The sequence below is a fragment of the Schistocerca gregaria genome, chromosome X, assembly GCF_023897955.1.
Source record: "Schistocerca gregaria isolate iqSchGreg1 chromosome X, iqSchGreg1.2, whole genome shotgun sequence".
Taxonomy (NCBI): Eukaryota; Metazoa; Arthropoda; class Insecta; order Orthoptera; family Acrididae; genus Schistocerca; species Schistocerca gregaria.
Genome location: NC_064931.1, coordinates 160,040,714 through 160,061,832, shown reverse-complemented (window position 1 = coordinate 160,061,832; position 21,119 = coordinate 160,040,714). Strand labels below are relative to the sequence as shown.

At 40.8% G+C, this 21,119-nt stretch overlaps 1 protein-coding gene across 5 annotated transcripts in view; it reads left to right on the top strand.

Annotated features, from left to right (window-relative positions):
* Positions 1-14,937: 14,937 nt before the first annotated feature.
* Positions 14,938-21,119, top strand: part of LOC126297856 (ATP-binding cassette sub-family B member 6) — a 114,508-nt gene continuing 108,326 nt past the window's right edge. Inside the window, exon 1 of one of the 5 annotated variants that reach the window (XM_049989123.1) lies at positions 14,938-15,776. The gene's annotated coding sequence lies outside the window, so the exon portion shown is untranslated. Of the gene's footprint in view, positions 16,237-21,119 lie in introns of all 5 variants that reach the window. The other 4 variants (XM_049989125.1, XM_049989127.1, XM_049989126.1 and 1 more) reach the window with 4 other exon arrangements.

Genomic DNA, 21,119 nt, shown 5'->3' with positions numbered 1-21,119 from the left:
CGAATCACTGAGAGAGCGGAGACTGTCAAAATACACTCCTGGAAATTGAAATAAGAACACCGTGAATTCAATGTCCCAGGAAGGGGAAACTTTATTGACACATTCCTGGGGTCGGATACATCACATGATCACACTGACAGAACCACAGGCACATAGACACAGGCAACAGATCATGCACAATGTCGGCACTAGTACAGTGTATATCCACCTTTCGCAGCAATGCAGGCTGCTATTCTCCCATGGAGACGATCGTAGAGATGCTGGATGTAGTCCTGTGGAACGGCTTGCCATGCCATTTCCACCTGGCGCCTCAGTTGGACCAGCGTTCGTGCTGGACATGCAGACCGCGTGAGACGACGCTTCATCCAGTCCCAAACATGCTCAATGAGGTACAGATCCGGAGATCTTGCTGGCCAGGGTAGTTGACTTACACCTTGTAGAGCACGTTGGGTGGCACGGGATCCATGCGGACGTGCATTGTCCTGTTGGAACAGCAAGTTCCCTTGCCGGTCTAGGAATGGTAGAACGATGGGTTCGATGACGGTTTGGATGTACCTTGCACTATTCAGTGTCCCCTCGACGATCACCAGAGGTGTACGGCCAGTGTCGGAGATCGCTCCCCACACCATGATGCCGGGTGTTGGCTCTGTGTGCCTTGGTCGTATGCAGTCCTGATTGTGGCGCTCACCTGCACGGCGCCAAACACGCATACGACCATCATTGGCACCAAGGCAGAAGCGACTCTCATCGCTGAAGACGACACGTCTCCATTTGTCCCTCCATTCACGCCTGTCGCGACACCACTGGAGGCGGGCTGCACGATGTTGGGTCGTGAGCGGAAGACGGCCTAACGGTGTGCGGGACCGTAGCCCAGCTTCATGGAGACGGTTGCGAATGGTCCTCGCCGATACCCCAGGAGCAACAGTGTTCCTAATTTGCTGGGAAGTGGCGGTGCGGTCCCCTACGGCACTGCGTAGGATCCTACGGTCTTGGCGTGCATCCGTGCGTCGCTGCGGTCCGGTCCCAGGTCGACGGGCACGTGCACCTTCCGCCGACCACTGGCGACAACATCGATGTACTGTGGAGACCTCACGCCCCACGTGTTGAGCAATTCAGCGGTACGTCCACCCGACCTCCCGCATTCCCACTATACGCCCTCGCTCAAAGTCCGTCAACTGCACATACGGTTCTCGTCCACGCTGTCGCGGCATGCTACCAGTGTTAAAGACTGCGATGGAGCTCCGTATGCCACGGCAAACTGGCTGACACTGACGGCGGCGGTGCACAAATGCTGCGCAGCTTGCGCCATTCGACGGCCAACACCGCGGTTCCTGGTGTGTCCGCTGTGCCGTGCGTGTGATCATTGCTTGTACAGCCCTCTCGCAGTGTCCGGAGCAAGTATGGTGGGTCTGACACACCGGTGTCAATGTGTTCTTTTTTCCATTTCCAGGAGTGTATTACAAACTTACCTTATATATTTCGTCATCTCCAGGGCCAGATCGAATAGATCTCTTTATGGTAAACAGTACATAGTACATTTATTTGTATTACCACTTCCCTGTTTGCCATAGGGTCAGCTGCTCGTAATTTCTCTATTAAAAAATTAGAAGTAGCTGTCTTCTTACCTTGATCACTGTATTCCTTGGTCTTAATTTTCCAAAAAATTTGTGACTCCTATATATTTCAATATGTTCAGCAATGAAAATTACAGTGCAGTGAAATGTACCTGTCATTTTAGAATTCACTGTGTACACACAGACATGAAACACTAGACTGAGCAAATTGCTGACTCAAACACGTTTTGCACGCCAGGTTTACAACAAAGTACCGTTCACATACTAAAATTTGTCTGCACAGATGCAGTTGATGCCCACAGATTTGACCAATTTTGCTCAAACCTCCAACTTCAACTTCCAGGTTCTGCACAAATATCACGTTTACACAGAACAAGCTGTCTGCACATATGCGATGTATACAGACAGATTATCGCGTGTGGGCGGACCTTTCGGCCAGTATTATACCATCAAATTACTTTCACAAAGAAATTTGATCTAATATTCATCATATTTCTTTGAGAAAGATTTTTGGTGTGGCACAAAAAGGAGTACAGTAAACTCCCGTCTATCCGAATCGCATTTATCCGAAATCCGCTTTATCCGAACGAATTTTTCCGATTTTCGCGGCTCACATTGACGCTGTCTGACACATCGCCCAGCTACGCTTTTGGCTAGCTAGACTGACACTTCATAAGTTTCAACTTGTCTGCGTCTAAAGCAATGCATTTGCTGGTGTTTTTCGGCAGTCTACTGCTACTCAGTATCTGGCGCGTGTCAAAAGTCCGAGTGTCGTGAATTCGTGCGTGTGTTGGTTGAAGTTTTCGCGTGTTTCTTGTTGGTACTGCGTGGCTTCATGCCACTGCCATCTACTGGAACTCCTTGGAAGTACAGTACGTACAGTATTGCTCTTTGCAGCACGACGTAGCGCAGTCGAAACCGATAATGGTAGTGCGGCGCTATACACTTATCGCCTGTTGTCGGTACATCAGACGAAGCCGAGCGTCTAACAATTTAGCAGTGAACTTTCAACACGCTGTTGTGTTGCCGCATGGGCTTGGATAGGACAGGGGAGAGGGGATAGATGTATCGAATGTTTTCATTCGATGGCTGCTACAGCCTGGTTTCAAAAGCCAAAACCTTAGTCTAGTGCGTCTCGAGTGTTGTCAAGTCGTGTGTCGTGCTTTTTTTTTTTTTAACGTTTCGTGCTCGCGCTACATGCTTTAAAATGCCCAGAGATAAAAGTGGCTAAAAACCAAAAACGAGTCAGTCGAGCTTCGGGCGCGAAACGAAAATTGAATGTCATCTACATCTACATTTATACTCCGCAAGCCACCCAACGGTGTGTGGCGGAGGGCAATTTACGTGCCACTGCCATTACCTCCCTTTCCTGTACCAATCGCGTATGGTTCGCAGGAAGAACGACTGCCGGAAAGCCTCCATGCGAGCTGGAGTCTCTCTAATTTTACTTTCGTGATCTCCTCGGAAGGTATAAGTAGGGGGAAGCAATATAATCGATACCTCATCCAGAAACGCACCCTCTCGAAACCTGGACAGCAAGCTACACCGCGATGCAGAGCGCCTCTCTTGCAGAGTCTGCCAGTTGAGTTTGCCAAACATCTCCGCAACGCTATCACGCTTACCAAATAACCCTGTGACGAAACGCGCCGGTCTTCTTTGAATCTTCTCTACCTCCTCTGTCAACGCGACCTAGTACGGATCCCACACTTTCGAGCAATACTCAAGTATAGGTCGTTGGAACAAAAGCTTCGCGCTTTGCAGGGAATTGATGCAGGTGAGCCACCTGCGAAAGTTTCTGCGGATTTAAACGTCGGTGGGAGTACGATTACTGACAGGAAGACAAATCGATCCGAAATTGAAAAAATTTGTTAAATCGAAGCGTCACGCAGCTCAGTGAAATCTCGAAAAACAATTAGAAAAGGTACACATCCTCAATTAGAAGAGGCCTAATTTTTGTGGCACGAACAAATAAGAGCCAAAGATTTGCCAGTGTCAGGTCCTCTACTTCGTAAAAAACGATGATTTTTTATGAGCTGATTGAAGGAAAGGAGCAAGAATTCCTCGGAAGTGATGGCTGGTTGGATCGGTTCAAGAAGTAGCATGGCATTCGTGAAATGGCCATCAGTGGTGAATCATTACCCGGGGATGAAGCTACTAGTGCTGATTCTAAGAAGAAACATCACACAATCATCGATTAAGGAGGTTGTACTGGCAATCAACTTTACAACTGTGATGAAACCGGGTTAAATCACAAAATGTTGCCAACAAAAACCCTTGCCCAGAAACAAGAAAAAACGCCATCTATATATAAAAAAGCAAAGAAAGAGTTATTGTCCTCGCATGTAGTAATGTCACTGGCAATCATGAACTGTGCCTTGCTTTAATTGGCAAAGCCAAAAACCAAGAGCAGTTAGACGGCAACCAGCTGATAAACCTTTGCTATTGTGGTACACGAATCAGTCTAAGGCATGGATGAACGGTGTAATCTTCAAAGATTGGTTCCTGGCAGAGTTTGTTCCAGGTGTAGAAAAATACATGGAGGAATACGGACTTCCTCGAAAAGTGTTGCTAATTGTGGACAACGCTCCTCCTCACCCCGATAATCTACAAGATGGGGATGCCAAAGTTATGTTTCTCCCACCAAATGTCACGTCTCTATGTCAACTGACGTACCAAGGTGTTCTCGAGGCGATGAAAAAACATTGCAGATGCAAGCTGTTGGAATACTTAATCGGTGCGATTGATGCTGAAGAAGATTTTCTACAAGCTCTTTAAAAAATCGATGTTTTAAGTATCATTCATTGGATTGCTTAGGCTTGGAATGTACACTCCTGGAAGTTGAAATAAGAACACCGCGCAGCTAGCGCCATTCGACGGCCAACACCGCGGTTCCTGGTGTGTCCGCTGTGCCGTGCGTGTGATCATTGCTTGCACAGCCCTCTCACAGTGTCCGGAGCAAGTATGGTGGGTCTGACACACCGGTGTCAATGTGTTCTTTTTTCCATTTCCAGGTGTGCAATTCCACCAGTTTCTCTTGTTAGGTCTTGGAAAAACTCTTAGATCATAAGACAACTCATCAGTGGTGGGAAGAAGGAGGTAACACCGAAATTCAAGCTGATGTGCCAGAAACAGATGAAAATTACGTAATTTTGGTAAATTTACTGGAGAAACTACAGGGCTGTGAAGACCCGAACTTCGAAGACGTTGCAGAGTGGATGGCAAACGACTTTTTTGATTTGACTGAGGAAGAAATCGTCCAAATTGCGATTAATCAGAAAGCGTCAGAAGAATATGTTTCTGATGACGAAGCAGACAAAAAGATTCCTCTCACAGTTGGTTACAAACCGATTCAAACCGCCCTGGATTACATCAGCCAACAGGAGGAGGCCCCTTATAGCAATATTCCAACGCTGCGGATATATTGTCGAAACAAAAGTTTCTCAAGCCAAAAAATAAAAAACCGTAACAGACATTTTACCACCAAATAAATTCTAATAAAGCGTCCTAGAACTTCAACGTCCATAAGCTAAAGGTTTTTGTCTGTTTACTTTACAGTTCCTCTAGACAAACTTTTCGCCCCCTTTAGTAATCTCTAGATTTGTTTCATAATTTTGTACAGTAGTTTATTTTTTATTCAAAGGAATAGGTAATAAAATTAAAATTCCTATTTTTTCCTGCTACCAAATATGGTGGTTCGTTTTGTAAGACTGCAAAATAAAAGACCTTGGTTATTTAAAAAGTTTGCGTTTTCAATCATACTTTGGCGCCTTTTTAACATTTTTTCAGTCACAAACATCCAGGCTTATTCACAACGATGTCAATAACATTATATGCACCCTACGCACGTTTTACGGTCATATTTCGCCGTATTGACCCAATTCGGGGTGTTTAATGCATTAAAACAGGGGGGCTTCGGTTTATCCGAAATTTTCGTGATCGGAACCGGCCGCCGTCCCTATCATTTCGGATAAACTGGAGTTTACTGTATTACAAAGTCGTCAAGAATTTTGTCATAGTTTCTTCATCACAGCCAGTGTCATAGTTTCTTCATAACAGCCAGTGAATACTTGTTACTACACTCTGTAGTTGTCTGGACTACAACTGCAGGGTATTTACATTTAGGAGAGGAGCAGAAAAACAGAAAACGTACTTGGGTGAAGCCGTGGGTTTCACAGTGAGACAATAAAAGCATTCAAGAAAATTTGTTAGAGGAACGTCAAGCTGAGGACGTAAAGTTGTACGAAAATTAGTTGAAAATGGTCGAGAGTATATCTAAATATGTGCTCAGGAAAGTGGCTCCTCATACTGCGAAGCAGTACACTCGCCTGACAAATGCTGTATCAGAAAAGACAGACTTGCCGTAACGCTGTGTGCAACGGTAGAAAGTTACTCTAGTTTACAGTATAGCACTCAAATACCGCAGTGGGCATTGACAAAGATAATACTAGAAATGTGTGAAGCTATTTATAAAGCGTTGTAGAATGAATATCATCAGAGACAAGGGTATCGTTAGGAGGGATCCAGGGAAGTGTGATAGGGCTACTCCTGTTCCTTATACACATAAATGATCTGACAGACAGAGAGAGAGCAGCAATTTAAAGCTGTTTGCTGATGATGCTGTGGTGTACAGGGATGTACCATCATTGAGTGACTGCAGGAGTATACAAGATAATTTAAACAAAATTTCTAGTTGGTGTGTTGAATGGCAACTTGCTCTACAGGTAGAAAAAAATGTAAGTTGATGCTGGTAATTAGTAAAAACAATGTTCGAATACAGTTGTATGCTACTTGACATAGTGACATTGATTAAACAGCTAGACGTAATGTTGGAAACTGACACGAAATGGAACAAGCATGTAATGACAATATTGGGAAGCCGAACGCCCAAGTTAGTTTAATTGGAAGAATTCTAGAAAAGTATAGCTCACCCATAAAGGCAACATACACCATACTAGTGAATCCCATTCTTGAGGATTGTTCAAGTGTTTGGGATCACCACAAGGCTGAATTAAGGGAAGACACTGAAGCAATTCAGAGACATGCTGCTAGATTTGTTACCATAGGTTGGACCAGCATGCAGTTATTGCAGGTATGGTTTGTGAACCTAAATGGGAATCCCTGGAGGGAAGTCAATGGTCTTTTCGCATGTCATTATTGAAGAAATTTAAAGAATTAGCATTTCAGGCCGACTGCAGAATCATTCTATTGCCGCCAGTGTACATTATGAGTGAGGATGATGAAGATATGAAGAAAAAATATAGGAGGTCCATTTAAAAAAACATAAGTTTGTGTTAAAAAACACATATGCTTTCGTTTTAGAATGTTTCCAAATACGTACGTTCATGGGCCCCAGCCCTACATTGATACTGGTGAAAGTCGTTTCCAATAGCTGTTATTGTTCCAGATATATTTTGGGTGGACAAGATAGCTGGGACACCCTGTATATACAGGATGTTACAAAAAGGTACGGGCAAACTTTCAGGAAACATTCCTCACACACAAATAAAGAAAAGATGTTATGTGGACATGTGTCCGGAAACGCTCAATTTTCATGTTAGAGCTCATTTCAGTTTCATCAGTATGTACTGTACTTCCTCGTTCACCGCCAGTTGGCCCAATTGAAGGAAGGTAATGTTGACTTCGGTGCTTGTGTTGACATGCGACTCATTGCTCTACAGTACTAGTGTCAAGCACATCAGTACGTAGCATCAACGGGTTAGTGTTCATCACGAACGTGGTCTTGCGTCAGTGCAATGTTTACAAATGAGGAGTTGGCAGATGCCCATTTGATGTATGGATTAGCACAGGGCAACAACCGTAGCGCGGTACGTTTGTATCGAGACAGATTTCCAGAATGAAGGTGTCCGGAAAGGAAGACGTTCGAAGCAATTGATCGGCGTCTTAGGGAGCACGGAACATTCCAGCATATGACTCGTGACTGCGGAAGACCTAGAACGACGAGAGCACTTGCAATGGACGACGAGAACACCTGCAATGGACAAGGCAATTCTTCGTGCAGTTGACGATAACCCTAATGTCAGCGTCAGAGAAATTGCTACTGTTCAAGGTAACGTTGACCACGTCACTGTATGGAGAGTGCTACGGGAGAACCAGTTGTTTCCGTACCATGTACAGCGTGTGCAGGCACAATCAGCAGCTGATTGGCCTCCACGGGTACACTTCTGCGAATGGTTCATCCAACAATGTGTCAATCCTCATTTCAGTGCAAATGTTCTCTTTACGGATGAGGCTTCATTCCAACGTGATCAAATTGTAAATTTTCACAGTCAACATGTGTGGGCTGACAGCAATCCGCACGCAATTGAGCAATCAAATCATCAACACAGATTTTCTGTGAACGTTTGGGAAGGCATTATTGGTGATGTCTTGATTGGGTCCCATGTTCATCCACCTACACTCAATGGAGCACGTTACCATGATTTCATACGGGATACTCTACCTGTGCTGCTAGAACATGTGCTTTTACAAGTACGACACAACATGTGGTTTATGCACAATGGAGCTCCTGCACATTTCAGTCGAAGTGTTCGTACGCTTACCAGCAACAGATTCGGTGACCGATGGATTGGTAGTAGCGGACCAATTCCATGGCCTCCACGCTCTCCTGACCTCAACCCTCTTGACTTTCATTTATAGGGCATTTGAAAGCTCTTGTCTACACAACCCCGGTACCAAATGTAGAAACTCTTCGTGCTCTTATTGTGGACGGCTGTGATACAATACGCCATTCTCCAGGGCTGCATCAGCGCATCAGGGATTCCATGTGACGGAGGGTGGATGCATGTATTCTGGCTAACGGAGGACATTTTGAACATTTCCTGTAGCAATGTGTTTGAAGTCACGCTGGTACGTTTTGTTGCTGTGTGTTTCCATTCCATGATTAATGTGATTTGAGGAGTAGTAATAAAATGAGCTCTAACATGGAAATTAAGCGTTTCCGGACACATGACCACATAACATATTTTCTTTCTTTGTGTGTGAGGAATGTTTCCCGAAGTTTGGCCGTACCTTTTTGTAACACCCTGTATATACAGGGTGTCCCAGCTATCTTGTCCACCCAAAATATTTCTGGAACAATAACAGCTATTGGAAAACGACTTTCACCATTATCAATGTAGGGCTGGGGCCCATGAATGTACGTATTTGGAAACATTCTAAAACGAAAGAATATGTGTTTTTTAACACAAACTTATGTTTTTTTAAATGGACCACCTATATTTTTTCTTCAGCAATCCATAGCGTGACAAAGCACATACACAATGGCGTTGATTGCATCGCAATACTCCCATTACATCCCGAGATATTAAGACGCGAAGTTGACACTTGAAACATCCGACATGCGCTGCTAGCGCACGTGCTGAGGCTCAGGCGTGAACTCCATGCTGCCCGTAATCGCGCAGCAGACCATATTATTCGTTTCGGACCACTTGATAAGTATGGAAGTGTGATTACGCATGTCAATCACATCGCGATTACGGGCAGCAAGGGGTTCACGCCTGAGCCTCAGGACGTGCGCTAGCAGCGCATGTCGGGTGTTTCAAGCGTTAACTTCGCGTCTCAATATCTCGGGATGTAATGGGAATATGGCGATGCAGCGAGTTAATTAAGAATGTCATTACAAACTTTTGCCTTCTAATTGAAATAACTAGTGTGGAGCCCACTGACTTTCTTATTTATATCTTGTGAAGTACATCCTGGTTGCACTTCACAGCTAATGGCACCTGCAATTTTTTATAGCTTTCACTCCGTCTTAATATATTTTTATGTTATGGATGCTGCAAGTTATACAAGACTTTATATGTTTCAACCAACTTTGTCATTGACGAAATACACCAAGTAAAGTTTCCAGTAGCCATAGACACTACATTAAACCAAGGAGGCTAGATTTCTACTTGCAGCAAACAGAAGACGATTACTGTCTTCGATCAAATCTAAATTGTCTTAAGGCCAGTATTACACAATCAAATTTGTTTGAGAAAGTTGGTGTGTAGAGTAGCAGATTGACGGTGACCAACTTTGAACAGAACTTGATTAATTTTCACACACATTTATTAAAATAACAAAAGCATAAAATTACTTAACTTGGTTCTGGATGCAATTTACAATTGACAATCTGAAGTTCCTTTGGTCTTGTTACATTAATCTTATTCTCACATATCTCTGATACTTGACAAAGTGTCTATTCATTTATCTTCATGGCTATGTACAGGAATATGATAAACTTATTAGGCGCAGACTGAAACTTGACTACAGACTAATGCAGACTGGTGCAGACAAATGCAGACTAATGCAGACTGGTACAGACTGGTGCAGACAAATGCAGTCTGGCTAATCGGAGGTCTGTACACTCATTATAATACCTCGCGCATTCACGTATCACTGCGCGAGTGTGATCTGCGAGGAGAAAAGGTTTTACGTTAGCAGCAATCTCATTGGCTGTGTTACATATTAATACGCAGATTGGCAGAAGCAGAATTTGGTTCGTCTCTAAGACAGCGCCATCTCGTAGTGCGGAGACTACGAGCGCTGCGCCTGCGCTGTTGTGCTTAGCGGGGCATGCTCTGGTGGGAAAGTTGTGTACGCGCTGACTACACAGAACTATGTACACAACATACTCATAATCAGTTCCTTTTGAACTGATCATGTTACAGTTCATCTCTCATGTTAACACTGTTTCGTTTAGTGACTGAGACATATAATACTAACAGTATTGAAAACAGGAATTGCTCACTTGATATCGTGTGATTACTGTTACTACATGCCACTAATACCAGTTTAGCAATCCACGACACAGTTTCACCTCCTCCTGTGTCAAAATCAAAACTTTCTTCCCAAGAAACCTTGACTGTGATTATGATCTTTATTTGTCCTGTAAGTTACAGCTATGTTTTTGTAATGATGAACACATCATTATGCTTACAATCTAAACAATATATGTGCAATATGTTAAGCAGTAAATACATATAATAGCTTGCACAGTATCTTCATAACATTACATAGTGCACAATGATTTACAATGTATACAGAAGAGTTAAAAAACACAGTTTTGTGATATAATATTATCTTATATTGTACATGAGTAGTTTTAATTCTAGTTTACTTTCTAACACTAATTTCTAACTTAATTTTCCCTTAATGTGATACATAAAATATACCACTCACTGGATGAAGTTTTGCTCACTGTCCGCTTATGTAGAGAAGAGTTAGGTTAAGCGGACAGGTCAAGCCAACTGGTCCTTGCTTGTAAATCGTAGCAGAAGTTTTTTTCTGTGTCTTCCACTTGATGGCTCAAGAAACTTCTCAGATCAAACAACTACAGCTATTAGATACAGTTCAAAACAAACAAGCAATTGTTTTGAGTGGGTTTGTTTGTTTCCAAAGGTTAGAAGTTTTTTCCCCCATTCATTTTGTTTATAGTTAGTTTGTTATTTCAAGAAGAGTACTGGAAAAGCCAAACACACTACAGCAAAGGTGTTTACTCCTTACAGCAGATTGTTTTGTATTAACTCTTGTTAAACAATTTTTTTAGTGACTTAGAGAGGAAAAATGTGTGGTTAGGTTAACTGGACACCAAGTCAGTTATGGTATGTGGGCCAGTCCACATAACCCCAATGTAATTATTTCCTTTTGTAAATTACAGATCTTTTTCATTTCAAAAGCATTTTCTATCATTTTTTGTACAAATTATGATAAAGTGTACATTAGACCTACTTTAGTTCAATTACAGTTTTTTTTCTTTCAGATGCCATACAACCAACCACCGATTATATTCAGTAGAAGATCTCAAAGTAGCAGTGACACTTATCAAAGAAGGAACTAGAATTATTGCAGCATCTAATGAATTTAAAATTCCTCAAACAATGGTAGAATGTGTTGTCAGCAGATCTATTGATGACTGTGAAGTAAATTTTAGGCCATCAAATGAGCACAAAAAAACGTTTACTCCAAAAGAAAACCTTTCTGTGTGTTCCCACTTAATAGAACTAGTCTGAATAGTGCAACTACTTTCAGTAGGTCAAACGATAGTAAATTTTGTACCAATTTGAAAGAAACTTAGCAAAAATTCAAATTTGGACCAAAAGACATCTATGAGGGTTGAATGAAAAGTAATGCCTCCAACTTCGTTAATTAGGTTTGGATGGGAATATTTTAATAAATCAAATGCATAAATAATCCTTAGAATGTGATCATTAATTACCAATATTCACTTTCCCACATAATCACCAGCCAATTGGATACATTTCTATTAACAATGAACAAGTTTTCTGAAGCTGCCACGGAAGGAGTCGACATTCTGTTCCTGCAACCACAGTCTCACAGTTCTCTCAATGTCTTTATCAGAAGCATAGGGATGTCCCCGCAAATCGTCATTCATTGTCAGGAACAGATGGAAGTCAGACGGTGCTAAATCTGGACCGTATGGTGGATGCTGTACAGTGGCGAGATTCTGTCTCTGAAGAGCTGCGGTGGTGGCACCTGAAGTGTGTGGTTTGGCATGGTCATGCTGAAGGAAAACATTTCCCTTTTTCTTTTGGACCCTTGTTAGCCATCGTTTCAGAGTTCACAGGGTTGTGATGTAACACTCTGAATTTATTATTGTTCCATGATCAAGGAAATCAACAAGGATTACGCCATCTGCGTCTGTGGCCATGATTTTTCCGGCTGAGGGCTGAGTCTTGAATTTATTTTTCTGCGGCGAGTCTTTGTGTCGATAGTCCATAGACGGACGTTTCGTCTCTGGGTCGTAATGGTGTACCCACGTTTTGTCTCCTGTCACAATTGAATGGACAAAGGCTTCACCTTCATTCTTGTAACATGAGAGGAGTTCCTGGCAAATTTCAATTCTGTGCACTTTCATTTCAGGAGTCAGCATCCGTGGAACCCATCATGCACAGTTCTTCCGATAGCCAAGCAAAGCAATAATGTGACCCACATGTTCTTGTGAAATGCCGATTTTGATTGCAATTTCTCTCTGTATTAACAACGATCGTCAACATTTTGCTTGTGAAACTCTGTGGATGCTCTCTGTCACAGGACGTTCAATTCTTTGTTTGTCATGCAGGTCAGATGTTCCCAATTTAACATCTTTAAACTTACTTGCCCAAGAATGCACAGTACTCACATCAACACAATCATGATAAACTGCTTTCATTCTCTGATGAAGCTCCTTTCGGGTGACACCTTCTGCTGTCAAGAATTCAATGACTGCACATAGCTTAAATTGCATTGACCAACTGTCTGCACAGGGTTCCATACTTTACATTGTAACAACACAATTCAATGCTAAGGCTTCCCACCAACTGGAACTGTAGAGAAGAGACTATGGAACAAGCCAGTATCAGCTGCATACCAATGCTGCCAACTGTTGAAGAGTTACCCTCGTAAATCTTGATGACTGTGCCTCACGATGGTACAGAAGCCCGGAAAGGTGGTGTCTCCACATGGCTAGAAGCAAGTGGTGAAGAAAACTTCTGCAGAAAGAGACACACTTTTAACCATGTGTAGAATTATAGAGAGCACTTGAAAAGCAGTTCCTCCATGTTTTTTTGTTCCCACATGTCCATTTTCAAGATCATATACTCCACAACGCCCTAACTAGAAGTGCAGTAGCAGCTGGTGCGCCAATTTGGATAACTGGTGACATATTTATGGACATATTGGCTCTTTTTGTCAAACACAGACAACCAAGCAAAGAAAATCAAAAATGGTTCAAATGGCTCTGAGCACTATGGGACTTAACATCTGAGGTCATCAGTGCCCTAGAACTTAGAACTACTTAAACCTAACTAACCTAAGGACATCACACACATCCATGCTCGAGCAAGATTTGAACCTGCGACTGTAGCGGTCGTGCAGTTCCAGACTGAAGCACCTAGAACCTCTCGACCACTTCGGGTGGACAAAGAAAATCAAAAACTGGTTATCACCAATAATCATGAAAACATTTGCCAAAGAAAATCACAAAGTTTTGCTAACGATACTGCCACATTGCAGCCATAAGCTGCAGCCTTTGGATGTTGCCATTTATGGGCCTTACGAGTCCTATTAGAAGAAAGCCTGTGACAGGTGGCTGCTAAATCATCCTGGTTAGGCACTTCGTATCTATGACGTATTTGACTTGGTGGGTGAAGCATTTCCATCTGCTCTCACTCCCTCTAATATCAGCAGATGTTTCAAAGGTTCAATAATAATGACTTTCAATGACAAAACCTTTGAGGAAGCAGGTTTTCTGTTCAGCCTTTAGAGCAGCCTGAGACTGCAAGAGTAGTTTTGGAAAGTAACGTCCCTACTGCAGTTCCAGGTCCAGTTCCTTCACCTTTTCTGGTCTCTCTTAGTGATCGAGTTCCTTCTGCTCCTGGTACCTTCATTGGTAATACAATTCCCTCTTGTCCTCATGAACAAGAACTCCAAGCAGAATTATTTGTGCCTCCTGAAGCCTTTCTTCCATTTCTACAGTGTTTTCCCTGAAAATGAAAGTCATTGCTGAAAGAAAGGAGAATCTCTTATCCTTATGAGTTCACCTGTAAAGGCACACCTAGAAGAAGCCTTTCCCAGAGAATCAAAGAAGAAGAAGAAGAAACCTACTCGACAAAAACCAGTACTCAGTTGGCATTAAAGGAATTTGACTGTTCTTGAAATGAAGACGTTCAAGAATTGAGAATTTTTCAGGAATTGAAACAGGTGACTTCATAATTGATAAAGTGCTTGGAGTAAAAAAGGGCACAGGTTGAACTTTATAGCTGTTGTGAAGAAGTATCTTTGGCCTGGAGTTCAAGTGACTTTCTATAAGCACCACATACCTTCCAATAAATTTTCCTTGAGGGATGAAAATGCATTTGTTGCCACTAGTGATATTATTACAAAACTTCCCCATCCACTTAAAGACTTCCGCCAAAGATTTGAAGACATGATTTGTTTCACTATTGATTTGTAGAAACACAGCCTTCTATACGATTGTTGTTATTTGTAATTTTGATCGGTTATGTTTAACGTATCAACCACTAACTAAATGTTGTTGCGATAACATTTATAGCTCCGACAAGACAACCTTACTAGTTAGGGTAAGTGGTCATTTTGTGAATAAGTTAATTAGTTAAGATTTAACAAAAATTGAAAGTAATAGAATCCTCGAACACCTCATTGTAAAGAAAACATGTACCCCAGACTTATTGTAAAATTTAATGAAAGTAAGTTACATAGATAATGACTCAAGCAGTTAAAAAATAAATAAAAAAGACGACCCAGTTAACCTAACTCAGCCACACTATAGCATTCTTCTTCTATAACAAACTTTTTTAGAGTTGAAGGGAATATCATCTCTCTTTTAAGGTGTTGACGTCACATTCCTGTTGTAGCAGGCCTCTGTGAATGCTGCCGTTTGAAGTGCACTGTGACATGTTTCCCGTTCCGTAAAGTATGAATTAGCCCTGGTGGTACTTCATATGCTGTTACTTCAATAGCTCCCCACGTTGCTGTCTTAAAAAATCACAACTTGCGCTAAACTTGCTTAAAAAGACTGTAAAACTTCATTACACATACTCACGATGTTCGAAGTGGCGCGTTTCTTCCCCGCCCCTCTACACACATAACAGAATTGTAGGCGCCTTAGAAACTGCAGTTTTAAGATAAAATAGTCATACTGCTTCATTTTTCCTTTTACACGTATTTACAGGCAATGACAAGTGTATGAAAACTGATGCATTCTGTGTCTTTTCCAATTTCTATCTCTATAGGATTGCTCTACGTTCAATTGTTTCCTTTAGCAGGCGTGCCACCATATATAATTCTGGCGGCATGATTTCGTAGATAACATTTGATTACAAGTTGGATGTTATAAAGGGGTGCGTAGTGGTTAGCGTATCTAAGCATTATGGATTCAGATTTTAATAATTCAGAGGCCTTGTCTTCAGATGTAGAAAGTAATTCTACAGCGGATAGTGAGCCTTACTCTCGTATTGAATTACTTACGTTGAGACGTTTAAGACTTGTTTTAACCAAGTATTTGCTGTTATTAAGAGAAATTAAGAGGGACGTAAACACAACAGCAGAGAACTACGAATTTCTTTTGGAGCACCTTAAGTCTGAGAGGAAAAGAAGCGAGAATCGGCAGAAGAAGTGACGCAAGTGTTTTGATATCCGCTTCAGAAAACTGCTTGGCGTTCAGAGTTGTCAAACAGATTAGTGAGTGTGATTTTCGCAGTTTGTAACATGTTTGTATGACGTGAGTTTTTTTTTTGGGACAGCTATTTTTTATTTGTAGCGTTTGAATGAAAGTAAAGTTACACTGTAAAATATTTAGGATGACTATGCATTTTTGAAAACTTTGAGTTGGTGGAATCAGATGTCATCTGTTTTAGAAGACTTCTAGTTTGGATCGCGTGTGCTTGCGTGCCGGGTGTTCTAGGAGTGTTCGGTGTCTAGGGGAATGAACCTATTTCTGTAAAACCTCAATGAAAGGATCTCGTCACCGTGAAAAAGTTTTGTATTTGTTGGCTACATTGTTGTATCCGTAAGTGGATTTTCGATTCATTTAAAGATAAAAATGTTGTGCTAGGGTAACTCAGTTTTGCAGACCGCATACTTGCAAGTTGTAGCTCATTGGGAGAGCTTCCTCATTACATCTTGGGCTCAGCTCCACTTGGTGAGACTCTGCACCAGTTCTTTTCTCAATTGGCAACTGTAGCAGTCGCCCAGCGTTTATTTTTCTGTCGAAAGCCAGTCATTGTAGATAAACAAGACGCATCTCCGATAGCCGGCAGAGAGAGAGAGTGAGAGTGAGTGTGAGTGTGAGTGTACATTCCAATCTCAATAGGTCTATTTTCCCACAATTTTTGCCCTATTTGGTTCCATTTAAAATCATGGAAGTTGTTTCGTGTCTTTTAAAAACATCCTTATAGTCATGTTATTTCTAGTTACCATATATTCATTTCCTTACACAGAACCTTGTGACTCTTTTATATTATCAGTCTGCTTAATTTTCAATAACCTTCAACACCACATACCAAATTCTGTAAATTTCTTCTTTAACTGTTCTACTGTTCATGTCACAATTCCATGGAATGTTCAGTTGTAGAAAAAAAATTCTCAGAAATGAAGGCCTATGTTAGATAATGTTGTTAGCAGATTTCCTTCGATGCAGAAAGCTCTCATTGTCTGTGCTGTTCCATCTCTTCATGTTCTTGCTTCATCTGTTGTACTGTATGTATCTTTTTTACTTGCTGGTAGCAGAATTCCCTCATTAAGTTTATTATGTGGTCTCTAATTTTGATGCTGAGTTCATCTCAGTAGACTGTCCAATCAGTTCATAAAGCCCTGTAATTCTTCATCACTCTCAAAGAGGATAACAACATTGTCATCGCTGTCCAGTCTCCCCGAATTTTATCCCATTTTTGAATATTTCTTTTAGTGTGTTTGGAGGCCTAGGTTATGTTAAGTTCAGTTTGGCTGTATGTTGTTGAGGCTATGGAATTTGTCATAGAAATTCTTCAGAGTTTTCATCAGGAATATGGTTGTATTTACCTTTCTGAAGAAAACTTGCATCTGTCTTTTGTGGACTGGTATTCTCAAGCTTTTAATGTGTTAACAATAGAAACATGCCTGCCCCAAAACCAATTTTTGTTTTCCCAATGTTTTCATTTTTAGTGAAGCCCTCCAATGGTCATCTCCACAATATTCATTTATTTATTCATGGAGGGATCATCTTACATTGATATTGGCTTTCTTGTAATAATACAATGGATATATATCTGCCTACCTCAAAAATAAACATACACAGAATATATAAGTATGCATTTTTAAGATAGGACAGGTGATAGGCCGTAGCTTTGATGAAGGGTCTGTCATGGTATTTATTCTATTGGTGGGGTGTTTTGTTGTTCACTAAGCCCATTGCTTCTGTGATACCCAAGTTGGACAGTAGTGGAAAAGCTATATATTGTCCTCTTTTTGCCTTTTATAACCTAATGACTTCTTTCTTACTCTTCCATTCTCATTGTTCCCTTTTCTTGTGCAAATTGTATAGGCCTATAACATCTTTCCTTATAGCATGTATGATATATCTCTTGATTATTTTGTCATGGTTTTTGTTCTCTTCCTAGATTGAGAAATTTTATGGAAGTGTCTGCATTTTGCTGATGCCTTACTTTCATTCTCAAGCCAAGTGTTAGGACTGCCTGTCTGACACCTGTAGGTTTCTTAAAGCCAACTGATCATTGTTTGACAGATCCTCTATCTTTTCCCATCTTTTGTATATTATTCTGGTCAAGAGCTCGGTTGCTTGAGCTGTCTAGCAGATTGTCTGTCCAGTCTCATGTTAATCAGCTTTTCTATCTTCAGTGTTGTGGGATGATATTCTTCAAAAAGTCTTAAGGTATCTCTCCAGTCTTGTAAATCCTGCACAGTAACTAGAATAACTGTGTGGTTGGCATTTCTCACAACGGTTTTAGAAATTCCGAAGTAATGGTTTCTACCACTTCTCCCAGGATTTAGTTATTATTCATCCAGGTATCATCTCACAATAATATAGGATTTGCCTTTGTGATACAATGAAAACAGGTAGCTCAAAATATACGTTTTTTTTATTTTTTATTTTTTTTAATTTACTAGGACAGGTGGTCACCATGACCTTGCTCATGGGGTCAACCTGGCATTAGCCTGAACCAGTTAAGAACCACCACATAAAACCTAAATCAGGATGACTGGACAGAGCAAATCCATTCTGGACAGAGCCTCCCAAATATGAGGTCATCATCAAAACATCTGCACTGCTTCATTTGAATCATCCCTGTTGTACAGTGTTCATTTGATGATCTGCATTTTGCACCAGATAACTTGTATTCTAGAACATAGCTTATCACTGTACACACCAAGGACACCAACTAGTGACTCCTGTCCCATGAACATGCTGCTGTGTCCTTTGCATTCCTACCAGTCTGCTTGGAAAACTGACTCCAGGTGCATGAACATGCAACTATGACCCTTGTGTGGCTTCATGTCCTACGTTCGGACTGTGTGAAAAACCGACTCACCAGACACGTGAGATGTTAAACTCACGATAATGATAAGACTGTAGTATCATGCACTATGGATCTTGGTACATGATTCCTTGTAAAGGAATTATATAATGATAATGTATTGTAATGTGCTGCAGTTGTCCTGTTTCATTATTAGCCACTACCGACTCCCATAAGTATTCTTGAATAGTATATTTATTATAGTTTTATTAATTTTATTATAGGCATTACTTATGATGTGTGTGTCCTGTCTTTTTGGCTAAAGTTTACAACTGTCCTCCCATGTGTCGATTCTGTCAATGCCTATGCGTGTGAGATTGAGGGAATGTGATATTACTTACACTGTCAGAAATCGTGCAAATCATTAGTCTTCACCAACCCATCTTCCTAGCTCCATGATTTAATTGTTTTTAAAAATCAAATGAAACACTGATTCGTAATTCAGCTGTTCCGATATCTTAGATTTCCCCGACAGCCCTTTGTAAAGTTTTACCACCTTTTCAAAGAATTATATTTTAGAAATTGGTTTCATGTGCTAGATAAATTGTTTGTACACGTTTTTCCTTGATAGAAAATATGTTTTTGAGGTTTTTTTATTTGTTTCTTCCTTGGTAAATGTAAGTCCGAAGTGTCTCTTAGCCTGTGATTACGTTAAGACTGTCTGTGAAGCACTTAATGTTTTCCCTGAGACCCACAACAGATTGCTCGATGTACTCACTTGGTACAGGAAGGATAGCCAGTTTTGAAAACAGTTCCATACAGTGAGATGACTACAACTTCTAGTTACTTTTTCATTGCCCTTTTTTTGCAGTTTGAAAATTGTGTCTAGGTTTTGTGCCTTCGATCCTCGGAAAGGAATCCCATAGCTAAGAACTGAGTGTAAATAAGAAACAACAGACCATTGGTTGTTACTAATTGATGACAGAACTCATAAGAGTGTAACATATGATGACATTCTTTTTGCCATAATCTTTCTTTGTCCATTCTGTGTTAATTGCAGACAGTATTTATACTTAAAGACTTTGTGTTTGTTACAGAAGCTTTTATCACCTATGCTTAATGCAACAGTATTATACTCCCCCTTTATACCGATTGCTGCTGTTCATTTTCTTTGTATTGTGTTAATTTGTTGTGAACATTCTTCAGGAATTTATTTGCTGCCCATAATAGATGGTCTGGTGTTTTATAAGACCTCTCTCTGTCTTATACTGTCAGAAAAGTCGTGTGTGTTAAGAACAAAATTGGACACAATAATTCCCTGATGAACTCCTATGTTTACATGTTTCTTACCTGACAATTATTTTACTAAAAAAATTATCATTTGCAGATTTGTGAACTACCTCTAACTTAGGCACCCTGTTTTCCAGACTGAAACCACTCGTTCACCATTCCTCTTACACCTAGCACTTTTATTGTGTTTAGTAGTATTTTGTGGTCAGCAGTGTTAAAAGCCTTGCACAAGTCTAAGAACACACCTGTAATGCAGTCATTCTTGTCAAGAGCTTGCAGTTCCACTTTTGTGACATCTATAATGGCTGATGTACTTCTTCCAGTCCACAAACTGAGCTGTGCTTCATTCAAAAGGTTGCATTTAATCATGCAACTCATTAGTCTGTCTTTCATGATTGATTCAATTATTTTTGTGAATGCATCATATAATGAAAGTGTCCTGTAGTTTTCTTGGTTCTCCACATTGCATTTCTTTAGTGAAGGTACAATCCATGCATTCTTTAAAGACACCTGAAGTAAAAGACTCATTTATGTTCGTTAATAGGGTTTCTATGCTCCCTGCACATGTCTTGAGAACAGATACTGGAACCTCATCTGTATCTGCTGACTTCTTTTTTAGTTTCTGTATTGGCCTCCTGAATTCAAGCTTTACGGAGGGAAACATCATTATTGTGCTTGGTGTGTAATTAATTGTGGGTGCTACATGTGTTTTTGTTGCATATTCTCCACACTACCAGAAAAATAGTCAATTACAAAATTTTTCAGGTCCTGAGGATTTTCTTTTACTCCATTCTTGTTGCTTTAATTTTTTGTATTGTATGTTATTTTGTCACTGAATGATTTTTGTGTTGCAAGCTATACCCTCCTCTGTATCGTCTTATACTTAAAAAAACTGAAATTTAAATGTTGGGGAAAACTTTCTAATATCTGCAGTTACCTATCTCCTTTTCCTTAGATGCTGCTGTAGTAGTGATTGTTGTTGGAAATGTCCCTTTAATAATTAAACAGTGTGCTGGATTTGGAAAACTCTTCGTCTGATGGTTTATATTTCGTCAGGTTTGATTTGTCAATGCCTTAAAGAGAAGGTATGTATTTTATGTTTCAAAAAGATCCATTTACAGGACTGGAGTTTTGCGGATTTTACCACTTTAGCTTTATTATTTAACAGTAATGATCAGAGAGACCAAAATCTATTATACATATTTTGTAGTGCTCCCTGTTGTCTGTTAGTACATGCCGTGTCCTAACAAAGGATCGAGGGAAGACTGGGTTTTGTGGTCAG